Source organism: Heliangelus exortis, chromosome 17, assembly GCF_036169615.1.
Source record: "Heliangelus exortis chromosome 17, bHelExo1.hap1, whole genome shotgun sequence".
Classification (NCBI taxonomy): domain Eukaryota; kingdom Metazoa; phylum Chordata; class Aves; order Apodiformes; family Trochilidae; genus Heliangelus; species Heliangelus exortis.
This window is the reverse complement of record NC_092438.1, coordinates 9,039,049-9,051,301: the sequence shown is the minus strand read 5'-3', so window position 1 is coordinate 9,051,301 and position 12,253 is coordinate 9,039,049. Positions and strand designations below refer to the sequence as shown.

The 12,253-nt window shown below is 38.7% G+C and overlaps 2 protein-coding genes across 6 annotated transcripts in view; one reads left to right on the top strand and one right to left on the bottom strand.

Moving 5' to 3' along the window:
* Positions 1 to 666, bottom strand: part of SDK1 (sidekick cell adhesion molecule 1) — a 380,086-nt gene extending 379,420 nt beyond the window's left edge. Inside the window, exon 1 of one of the 3 annotated variants that reach the window (XM_071760473.1) lies at positions 567 to 666. The gene's annotated coding sequence lies outside the window, so the exon portion shown is untranslated. Of the gene's footprint in view, positions 1 to 110; positions 189 to 253; positions 358 to 566 lie in introns of those variants that run through there. The other 2 variants (XM_071760474.1, XM_071760472.1) reach the window with 2 other exon arrangements.
* Positions 667 to 874: 208 nt separating this feature from the next.
* Positions 875 to 12,253, top strand: part of CARD11 (caspase recruitment domain family member 11) — a 103,266-nt gene continuing 91,887 nt past the window's right edge. For all 3 annotated transcript variants that reach the window (XM_071760478.1, XM_071760482.1, XM_071760476.1), the window contains exon 1: positions 875 to 1,047. The gene's annotated coding sequence lies outside the window, so the exon portion shown is untranslated. The remainder of the gene's footprint in view (positions 1,048 to 12,253) is intronic.

Here is a 12,253-nt window from a genome sequence, read left to right as displayed (position 1 = left end):
GCACAAGCGCGGCTTTAACCCTCCCCTGGCCGCAGGCGCGTACTCCCCCCTCCATGCCCCCCCAGCGCCCACCTCCCTGTCCCCTCCCCTCCTCCTCGCTCCCCTCTCACCTCCCTCCAGCCCGGCAGCCACGCTCCCCGCTCCAGCCGCCGCGTTTCCAGCCTCAACCTCCCGTCTCCCCCCAAGTCTCCTCCTCACACACCTCTCACACCTCCCCCTCCGCACCCCAAACACGCACCGCGCCTCACCCCACCTTCCCCCATCTACACCTCAGCCGGGCTGTGTCTGTGTGTGAGGGGGTAACGTCCTCCAGAGAGCTCAGGAGGAAGCGGCTGGATAGGAAGGGGGGATATGACTGTGGAACTGTTAGGACTGGGCGGGGGGGGACGACGACGACGGTATTTCCACACAGGTTTGCCCGCCGGCTCTCCAGAGGCGCCAGGGGAGGAGCCCCCCCTTTCCACACACACCCACCCACCCACCACACACACGCAGCGCCCCGCCACCAGCACGGGACCTGCCCGCAGCCGCCTCCAGCGCTCCATCCCCACCCCCTCGCCTGGCACCTCCTCCATCCAGTCCCTTGATTGGGCTGCAGGAGCGAGAGGGGCAGAGCCGCGCAGGACCCGCGGCCGCGCAAGGCAGGGAGGAGATGCTGCTACTGCGCGCCCTTCCGCGCTTCTCCCCGCCCTCTCTAACGGCCGCGCGCGCGCACCCACCCGCCCGCCAGGCGGCGGGGAAGTTTGCGCGGCGCGCGCGTTTAACGGCCGCGGCGCGCGCGTTTAACGGCCGCGCCGCGCGCCGTGCGGGTTATCCTCCCGCGTCCCCGCGCTCGCGGCGCCCTCTAGGCTTGTGAGGAGACGGAACCGCCTCCCCCGGTTCGGCTCCCCCGGCTGCCGCCGCTGGAAGGGGGCACCCCGGGCACGCCCAGGAAAGCTGGGGCGCGGTTGCCTCAGCCCTGGGTTCCCGGCAGCGGTTATTATTTTTGTGTTGGGTTGTTGTGCAGAGAAGACGGGGAAAAAAAAAAATAAAATTCAAAAGCAGCAGGTATGTGTCAGAGCCTGGAGGTGCAAACTATCCATCCCCCCCTCCCCCTTTCCTGCTCTTTCTGTTGTGTTGCAGTACAGCAAAGTTTCTGAGCTCGGTTTTGGGTTTACCGGGGGAGTTTAGCAAATGTCTGAGGTGAAGATTGGCAGCCGGCTTCTGGTTTTTGGTTTTTAATGGTTTTTTTTTCCTTTTTTGACATGCTGTCTGTTATGGCAGAGTCATGCAGGCAAACACAGTCAATTATCACATCAAACGCAGGGTCATTTTTTCAAATTATTAACAGCTGGCATTATGGGTTCCTGACTGAAATATACGAGTGGAGAAAGCAGTTTCTTTATTTTGTAACATAAGGCAGGTGAAGCAGCACAGGTGAGCAGCACTGCCTGGGTCCTGCCAGGGAGTGTGCAACATCTGCACCCTCCTAACCAAATCATCAAACCCGTGCAAACTGCTCGTCAGTTTTTCCTCTCCACCCTCCCTTTGTATCTCACAGGTAAATCTTGTCTGCTTGATTCTCGCCTATACTGGTGCCTGGTTTTTTTGCTATCCAACAGGTTATTAAGGTTTATCATCTCTGGTTTTTGCCCCTTCCTCTCCCCTGTGCGTGGAAGCCTGTTGCTCCTGTATTCAATAAGTGACTGTACTTACATTCTTCTCCTTTTCTGCCACCTTTTCCTGGTAAATGAACGATAAGAGCTGCACTTCAGCAGCCCTCTCTTCCTTGTGGCCAAATGGAGTGTAAACAGTGATTCTGTTCTATCTCTCACATCACACTTTCCCTTTTTTGTGTGTAGACCTCATGAATTATTATCTACGGCTATCAGGGCCCCGTGGTTATGATTTTTCCTTTCAATATGTCCATTTGGAGAACAATGCAAAAGGAACGCAAATTGTTTTCAGCTTTGTTGAGAACTGACCTCAAGGAAATAGCAACCTGTTTGTAACTCCCATTGTGCTGTTAATAGTGGCTAATTTACTGCAGCACCAAGAAATCTTTAATTAGCGATTTTGGGTGGAGCTGATTTACCTTAACTGCAAATGGGAAGTGTATTTAATTGTGTGTGTAGTGGTTTTTGATTTTTTTTTTTTTTTAAAGTAGTGTTAACGAGAACTCTAGGGCTGCAGGTGGATACATGGTCTGAGATTTCAAATTCAGTTTGATCTCGAAGAAACTGGGTTCTTTCTTACCAGTACTAAGGGGAGCAACTTACCATGGTTATGTTGTTTTTGTTATTGTTATGTTCTCTTGTTGCTGTCTAAAGTCTTTTGTGTGATCACTATCGAACTGTTACATGGTACCACCAAGATGTCCAGGAAGGTAAATATTAGTTTGTTACGTTGTTTCATTTTTGGTGAAAGCTTGTTTTCTCCTGAATGGAGACCTTTTCCTTCCGGTTTTAAACATGTAAACATAAGAATAACCCAGAATAACCGACTTTCAGCATTCAGGCCTTTTCAAAAAATTATGTAAATATAGTAGTGAAGAACTAAAGTATTAAACATGCTACAGGAAGACTAGTAGAACAGCTCTCCCACCTGGAAAAGCAGAAACAATAAATGTGATGTTCATAAAGACAAGAATTTTAAGTGAAAGTAGAGGAAGCAGTGTAGTTAGTGTGATTTGAAGGTTAAGAAAGGAAGAAGAGGTTTTGTTCTGTAATGAGATGTAAGTGCAATAAGTCTTCTAAGGGCTTCAGAGTCGTGTATAATTAGTAGAGAGGGATGGGATATTTTATTTACATGAATAGTGAGGCAATGAGACAAAAGGGAAAGGAATTGGAGAGTCTGCTGCTCAAGACAGGCCAGTTAATGAAAGGCAGCTTTTTCTAGCCAAGAAAACAGAATCATGGAACTAGTTCAATAGGAAAATCTCACCAGTGCTGTGTGATCTTAACTGTTTTACAAGCCTTTATATCTTGGAGGATATAGCTTTTGGAGTTTAGCTGAAGTCCTTTAGACAAAGCTTTTTCATGTACAGAGAACTTCATATGTTGGAGGGTTTTTTAGACATGAAAACATTTGGTTTAATATGGTGTATCTTCAGTCTTTGGTTCTTGAAATTGTTGTTTTCCTTCACTCAAAAAAATTGAAGTGTAAAACTCAGGACAGGTGATTGCATTGACTCCCACATGGCTTTCCCAGAAGATTTTCATATTGCCTTTCCTTTTCTCTCAAGAGGGACAAAGCTTTAGCAAATGATGAGTATGTGAGTAGAAAGTAGCTTGCTTTCAAATGGGATGTTTTTTCAGCTCATTAAATCAATCTGAATGCAGTAAACTGTTGGGAGAGGGGCTAAAATCTTCCTTAAAAAGGGTATCCTCCCAGAGGTCACTAACAAGCTGCTTTGCTTTTATGGTGTAAATATGCTTTCACATCAATAATAAATATTGGAAGAGAAAAAAAGGAAAAAAATCACATTACATAGCTGTAAGTCTCAGGGGAAACGTTAAACAATGACTTCACCACATGTCTGGAAGTATCTTCTGCAGTGAAAACTGTTACAAGAACAAGAATAACTGCTGTAAAGTTCTGCTGGACTTAAATAACTTAGTGTGGTGTCAGTTATAAAGCCCCAAAACAAACAGAATGACAGATTCTAGCTTTCTCCATGCGGTTTGAATTTACATAAAAGAAATTAGAATTAGATTTATATACCTCTTAGGTCTGATTTTAAATTCAGAAACACTGGAAAATTTGGAGTTAAATTCCTCTGCTTGTTGCTTAATATGTTTGTGCTTAGGAATCTGGGAACAGACAAGGTACAGTTCTAAGGAAGGGGGTAAAAGTTGAGGGCAGAGTGAATAGATTGCAGTGGATGTTTCACAGCATTTATGAGGCTCAGCACTGTCCTGATCAAGCTGTAGCCCAGCTGTGTTTATGTTCAAAAACTGTTAAGCTGGTGTGGACAATGTCTGTACAGTCAGGAGAAGGGGCAAGAGTAATTTCTGAATTATCTTCTTTGTTATCCCAGTGTAACAATAGCCTTTCCTATTTAGCTATCAGAAGAAATTCAGGATGACCCAGCCACATTACCCTGCTGTGTTTTATGGAGTAGAGAGTTAGCGAAGTAACATAAAGGATCAAGACAACAGGTTCTGAGTTTTTGAAATGTAGACGTTTGAAAACATTCTTAGAGCCTCCCAGAGGAAGACTACGGGGGCTGTAGTGATTCTACTCCAGACAACTTTGTCTAGAATGGAGTCAGAGATCTTACTTTAAGAAGTCTGTGCCTTCAAACACCAGCCCGTCTGGCTCTCCAGCCATGGGTTGCAGGGATTGCCCTTTCATGATTCAGATGACACCCCAGGGACAAGTGACCTGAGGGCTTTGAGGAATGTCAGAAATTGCCCATAAATACTAGGGAGGACTTTGGACAAAGACTAAATCTTTCAGTTGTACCTAACCTTTACACTTACGAGTGCCATCTTGGTAACTTTTGCAGTCTTCTAGTTGATCCGGAAGGAAAAAAAAAAAAAGAAAGAAGAACCTGAAACTGTAAGTACAAAAGAAATCTATTAAACTGCAACTGAGTATTACAACTGAAATTCATTAGTTCATCAACTTTATCACACTAGGTAGAAGACTTTCCAAGAATACCATCAGACTATAGGGAGTGTGATGAAAATTGAATTTTTTTTTTCTTTCCAACTTTTTTTTTTTCTTCTTCCTTACAGAACTGAGCCAAATGCCATCTGCAACATTGAATGTACTGCTTCTGCAGGGTGTGTTTCAAACAGAACATAAAATGTTAAGCACACAGGATGCTAGTTCAGTGGTTAGTGACTTGATTATTGCTTATGGTTACAAAGATATTCTGGAGACTTAAACAACATTCTTACAGTTGCTGAAGAGTGTTGTAGAAGATTGTGTTTTTATCAAGTGTGTGAGTTATTTTCAGATGCAGTATAAACACCTTGTCTTAAGTAAGCCAAAACATCTGTTGTACATTTTCTGATGGGATTACATTATTACTGTGAAGAACAGTGCTAAATGTATACAAAGGAGATCATATTCCAAAAATAGAATATACTTGAGACACTGTAATTAATTGAGAAATGCAAAGTAATAGATGAGTCAGTTCATTATTACAATCCTGCATTTTTTCTGAGTTGATTAACATGAGTCTAATGGAATAAACTTAAAAATCCTGTTTATTGCAGTGTGATAAGCATATAACAAGAAGGAGCATGAGAACAATTACCACATAGGCTTGAGCAATCATGCTTACTAAGAGGGATATAGCACAATATCTCAACCATCTTACTGCTGTCAGAGTCTAAAATTTGTCCATCACGTAAAATAAATCACAAAATGAGAAAGTAAGCTTTAAAGAATACATAGAAATGATTGTAGCATTGCCCACCTTAATTATAAATTTATTTTTTTTTTATCCATAGGGTATGAAAAAGTATCAATTAGTAGTGTTTTAAATTAAGATTCAAATCCAGAGGAGTCTACAGCTGTGGGGACTTAAGCAGAGGCTTTTTGGTGATAATGGGACCATTGCATGTCTCTTAATGACATTTTGGCTTTCTTAATCTTTTGGGCCTGCACACTTGTGTATCTAAGAATTTTCCAGATTTACTGATGACTAAGGTTGAGACATGAGGCTTATAACCCACAACTCTGGCTTGCAAAAACAGAAAATGGGCCAGGCTCTGTAAATTCAGGGAGATGAAGTAAAGAGGATTCATGTGAGTTGGTGTGACAGCTGGTTTTTGGAAGTACTGCTATTTTGGCATAAAATTAAAGTTGTCCCAAAACATTTTATCCCAGGTATTTGGTGCAGAGGATCTTTGCCAGGAGGTTCTTATCTTTAGGAGACAAAATAATTTATTTGTCCCCACTGTTTGCCTTGGCTGCATCCTTGTGTATATCAGCTCACCCCTTCTATTGACTGACTGTGTGCAATTCATCTTCAGTGCTTTCCTAGACAGGTTCTTCTCAGTGCTGTGATTCTTCTTTTCCTTGTGAGCTACTTTTTTTTTTTATATATATATGATTATAAGCACTTATAATATATCTTTGAATCTGTTCAAGATAGGACAAAGGTCCAGATTAACACTGAAGAGCTTTCTTTTCCACAGGTCTCTTATCATGATTCTGCTAACAGAAATTAATTTTATAGAAATCCAGGCTGTGGACACAGACAGTACATATCACCATTCTCATAGCTCTAGCTCAAGGTTATTATTGCTGTTCTTTGCTCAGAAGGGAAGAATGCATACTAATTAAAGGAATTTTATCTTAATTTCCATAGCAATTAAATGTTATTTTAAAAGGCTAATCTGAAATATTTTCTAAGTGATCCACTTGGGTGTCACCCTTGCACCATTTTTAGGAAAGCTGTGAAAAATAACTTAAATGTAAGGTTTTCTTACTTGATTCAGATTTAAAAGTCCCACTTTTCAGTAGTAAACACAGTATCAAATGCACATTCCTTGGAAAATCCACCCACAAGGGAGGAGTTCACACAAGAGGTACATTGAAACAGCAGCAGAATACTGTGATAGCTTTGCTTGCAGTAGCTGAAGTAAAGGAGAAATAACAGAATAAAAGCAAAATAATCTTTAAATAAATCTATGTCTTAAAGGCAGTAACCAAGCTTTGTGACTATTTACATAGAAACCACTTTCTTAACCACTCTGTAAAGCATCTCTGCTGTAATTTGGACTGCTTATACTTAAAACAGATGCCAGCATTATTCTTTAGAGAGTACTCAGAGCAGAGTGAGTGTGAGACAGATGGGTGCAGGAAAATCAATAGTTCAGAGATCTCCATCAGATGCATGCATTTCACATGGGTCAAGTCTGGTGAAACCCAAGTTTCATGAATCAACACTTCCGATGTAAATAATTCACAGTAATGGAAAAAACCCCATTATGCTTACATAGAATTAATGTAAATACACTTTAAAAGTAATTGTTAGTGAGTTATAGTATGATCCAACTGTTGTAGCTGGTTTACACATACATGCAATTGTACTAATACAGGATTTTAAGACAGCACAAGGTAGGAGATTTTTCTTTTAGTAATGAGTTTAGCAAGAGAGGGAAAACTTCATAAATTTGAACAGTAGTAGTGATAAAATAATGCTACAGGCTTTTGGCTTTTTTAATATATTGCAAAAAAAACCTCTGTAAATCTGCACATTAATATTTAAATCTGACCTCATTCCTGATTTTGTATGCATATCATAATTTTTTAAGTATTCCAAGATGATGATAATATGACCTTCCTTGGGGAGCAGGCTCTCAGCATCCTTATAGGTACAGGAGGAAAATGTAAGTACAAACTACAGGGTGAGATGACATGCTATATAAAGCACTCAGTAATCAGGACAGGACTCTTGTTGCCTTAACAGTGAAATGAAAGTAAGGCTCAGCTCAGTTTGGATGGCTAAACAGGAAAATAACTTAATCCTGATCTAACATGTTAGTTGAACTGGTGAAAGTTCACAGATTTTGGTGGTGTTCTGATTTGAACTGTTAAGGAGAAAAAAAACCATGGAAAATATTGTATTTTTTTTTTCCCCCAGAACTACAGTAGATTCCCAATCAGGGACTATAAGCTTACAATAAGGGCTACTTTGTTTTTCTGAGGATTTATATCATTGCTTTTCATGACAGCCTTAGAGCTTTTCAATTCCCCTCATAAGGATAAAAATTAAACAGTTAAAGGTAAAGCTTCAATATTGAGTTGTTACCTGGGTTCATTCACTTATAACTGAACTAATTCATGCTTATACCCTTAAAAACCTGTAAAAGCCTAAAAATTAATAACTAGAGCTAAACAAGTTTGAAGGACCATGATGCATACATTGCCCCTTATAGACATGACTTTGGTGCATTTTTCTCCTGTGTTTGGAAAGAATTAGTGATACATTTCTTTGTTAGTCATGATTAACACTTTATAAGAGTCAAAAGGAAGGATGCAAAATACCCTCAAGTTTATAATGCTTGGAAGATATAATAGCAGGATATATGTGAATATCAAAAGAATTACCTCAGAATTTCTGTGATCTAACAGTTCTTTTTAACAAATCATAAAATGCCATTAAAAGCTCCAAAAGAGTGGAAAGAAAACTTAATGTGCAAATATTTTAAGGTTAGAACTTATCCCAGACACGTTAATTGAAGATAAATTCTCATGCACTGGAAGACTGCTTAAGATGGAAACAGTAGAAACAAAATTAACAATCAGTGCTGATTGATATGATTTTTATGGAAAACAGAATTGAACAAGCATCCTGGTGCTTCTGATGAGATTGGAAGCTTGACAGATAATCTCCCATTGTTTGATTTAATGTACTTTGACTTCAGCACCATCATTTGGCCATAATGTCTTGCATGATTATGTTTGGCATTTTTGAAGTGTGTTTCCTGATGTTCAGCCTTTTAGATTAGAACCATAAACTGAAACAAACTTCAGAAAATCAACATTTGGTTGAAAGGTGTGTGGAAGAGATGTGAGGTGGGAAGCTTTGTCAGGTCTATTTTTTGACCTGATGTTACTCGGGGACTTTCTGGAGAATGATATTCTGATAGATCTCTAATCTGTCAGGGAAAAAAAAATGCTTTGGGGGAGGCAAAAAAGAAAAATTAAAAAGCCCACAGTTGAAAAGTGATGCCAAATTATTTCAGACTGTAAGTAAGAGTAGGGGGTGTCAACAGTAAATTTGCATCTGTATGGTGACACTTAGAAAAAGCTTGGCTAAGGCAACTGAAATTGTGAAATTAGAGAACATAAACTAAAGAGTGATAAACCCCTTTGTGGATGCCAACATTCCTGAGTACTGTAAACTCTAGGGTGCAGGTTCAGAATTTGATGGATTTTAACATGTGAAGTGAAATAATCTGCACTTAGTATTTCCTGTTTACTTGATGTTCACCAGCTTAGCTTTCCAGATCTATCTATATTTGACTGTTTCAGTTGGCAACTGGTCTCTTAATACACTACCTAGAAATGCCTGTAGAAGACCTTGTTATTTATTAATTTGGAAAAAAAATTTATAAACAGAATCTTTGCTATTCCTAATTACATATTTTGCAGTGTTTAACAATGTTTCTCAGTAAATAGTAATTCTTAACTCAAAGGTATATTTGTGTATGTTATTAAGCTTTAAAATTGGTGAGAGTTTGCAATAAATACCAACATTGCTTTATCAGACCTTAGAGAAACTGTTATCAAACATGCTGGAGTAAAATAGTGCCCTTTTCAAATGGAAGCTTAGCCATAAGTTTCAGAGAGAAGAGAGGAAAAAAAGCTGCTATTGCACAGTGGTTGACTATTCTCAGTTTTTTCCTGAACCCAGTGACTATTGTTGATCACAGTAGAACTCAAAGGATTAATCCAATGTGCAGTACAGAAAGAAAACAAAGATATAAAGTTCCAAACTTCGAGAAAATTGTCAAGAGAAAAACAAGGTTCTTACTTGGGGGAAAAGAAAGCCAGCAAGGAAGGATATTTTGAATTAAATCTTTAAAAACTAAATTTCCAATTAATCTGTAAAATGCATTGCAAAACCCATGAATGTCTCTATATTTCTCTTTAACAAGAGAATCTTTACTTTGTGGTTTTCTTCACATAAAGCCTGCATCTTGCTTTTCCTTTCTCAACTCTTGACTTCATCTTTTCGAAATGAGATTTACACAATGTCTCAGACATCTTACAAACAGATTAATAAAAAATAAACTGCTCTTGGATGCTGGCAAATCAAAACCATGTGTTCAGAGAGCTCTTTCATTCAGTCAGAATTAATTTTTTGCAAAATTAGTAACTGCAACCATTTGGATACCTAGGTGGAGTCTGAATCCTGCTATGGGGGTTTGAAGTCTCAGAGTTGTTGCAACAGAGGAAGAAAAGCTTTCCTAGATGTATATAGTGACAGTAGATAGAAAGGCCACATCTCTTCTAAATAATATTGAGACTAATTCTGCTCTTTGTCATAATGATATAAATCCAAAATAAAGCCCTAAGACTTTAAGGATTTAGCACACATACTCAGCTTCAGTCAGGGGACAAATCCTATGTATTACAGCAGTAATATATACATGCCTGACTTCCAGCAGATGAGTATCTCTGCAGGATTTAATTTAAGCAGACACTCCTAGTTCCAGTGAATGTCACCTAGAGCAGAATTTGGTCTTATGGTTGGAGACATTGTGACTTGCATACTGCTACTGGTTATCTCTTCAACAAATTGCAGGGACTTGCAGTCACTTAGTGTTCATTATTTTGGCAAAAACTCATTAAAAGGGACCATAAAAATGCTGTAACAAGTGATAATAAAAACTAAAAAATTACAGTACATCTTAAATTGCTGCTTAAGATATAGCAGAGATACAAATTCAAAATTGCAAAGCATTTTAAATTATTCTATGTTTACTTTAATATATATTTTTAAGTAATATACATAAATATGTCCCTAAAAGAACAGAAAATGGGTCAAAAACAACCCTTGTTTTAGGTTTACTCCTGTGTTGACTGGTTGTACTGGCTTCCTGATGAGCATTTAGGTGGAGTGAAAAAGAAATATGGAAGGGAAGCTTTCCTTCTAGAAAGTATAAAGTCTTATAACACAGCTAAGTATAGATAATTTATTTGGAGCAAAAGGGTTATTAAGTTGAAGATTAATGTGAAAATACCTTATTCCTAAAACTTACTGTGTTGCATAAACTGGCCAAATCTGTTATGTAGGATGCTTTACAACTGTGCCCAGTGTAGCTATGATCTTTTTATCAGTGCAATAGTACTCAAGATACTCTTCCAGAATCTGTTGCAGAATAAGATGGAAGAGGCTGGAGTTTGTTTTCTTATCACAAATGTGTGAGTGTGCATACTGGAAGAAGAATAATTGTTCAAGATCATTAGGATTTCAAGGAGTTAATGACACGATTCCATAGAGAAGCCACTAAGCTACAAATGGGAAATGTTTTTTCTTCTGTTAACTGTGTCTTTACAAATAGCGAGATACTTATGGACTGTTTTTATTTTGTTTTCTCCTTCTTTGGAGAATTGGGTATTAGGTAGAAACAATATCATGATCTTTAGTAGATCCAGGATCTTATCCTGAATAACTCCCCCATAACTTTCTACGTGCATATTATGTCTGTCTTATGTCTAGTATAATATTTCACAGCAATAGATCAGAATGTCCCTCTAGTAAGGTTAGGGGTAATAAAGTGTTGTTAGTCTTTCCAAGGTCAAACATAGTTCTTTCTATGAAAATAAAAAGATAGAGCTGCATTACCTTGCCAAGTTAATACAGTGTGATAGAGCATCTCAGGCAGCTCATCCTGAAAGACTGTAAATGTCTAATAGATTTAGGAAAACTGTACCTCAGGGAATATATTAGGAAGAATTCATCAATGGATCAAGAATGTCTTGGAGCCTTACTTATTTGGGACCAGCACAATTTTAAATTATTGCTTTCTTAAGAAAAGCTTCAAGAAAAATCGTATTTCTTACACTGGCTTTACAAGAATTGGTCAATAATTTCTATTGGAGACTTTTCAAGTTGTTGTAGGGTTTTTGTTGTTTTGGTTCTTTTTTTAATTTTTTAACACTGGCATGAGCGATTCAATAAGTTGAACTCTAAGTTTTGAGGCTTTTTTTCCCAAATGATTTTCAGATTGCCTAATGAGCTGTTCATAGTCTGTCATTCTTTACAGATAAAACTGAACATACTTGTGAAGTGTCTTAGCAGTGTCCCTCTGATGAGAAAGAAGTTTAATTATAAAATATGGGTTTGCAAGTTCTGCATTAATTAGGCACAAAATTAGTGAAGTGTAAAACTTGTACACGTGTTCACTGGCATAAAGAACACCAAGTTTTAAACCATAGATGTATCTAAAGGTTCATATGAATATTCATATGAATATTAGGAATCAATTCTGTTTTAAGGATAATTGCAATTAATAGCAATTTGGGTATTCTATGTGTTGTCAGTTGTTCCTTCAGTAAGTAATCACTGTGAAATATATATTTCTTCTGTTACTCTATACTTACAATGTGACCAATGTTGAAGAAACAGGCTTCTATTTATTTTTCTTTTATGATTGAATTTAAATTCTCTCATGCAATTTGTAGGGATTTCATCTGGTCTAAAAGACTCCTTCCTACCAGTTGTCCCAGGATTTTATCCTGGGGACCTTATTCTCCCTTATATTTGCCAACAAAATTTCACTAAATTCAGTCTCACCAA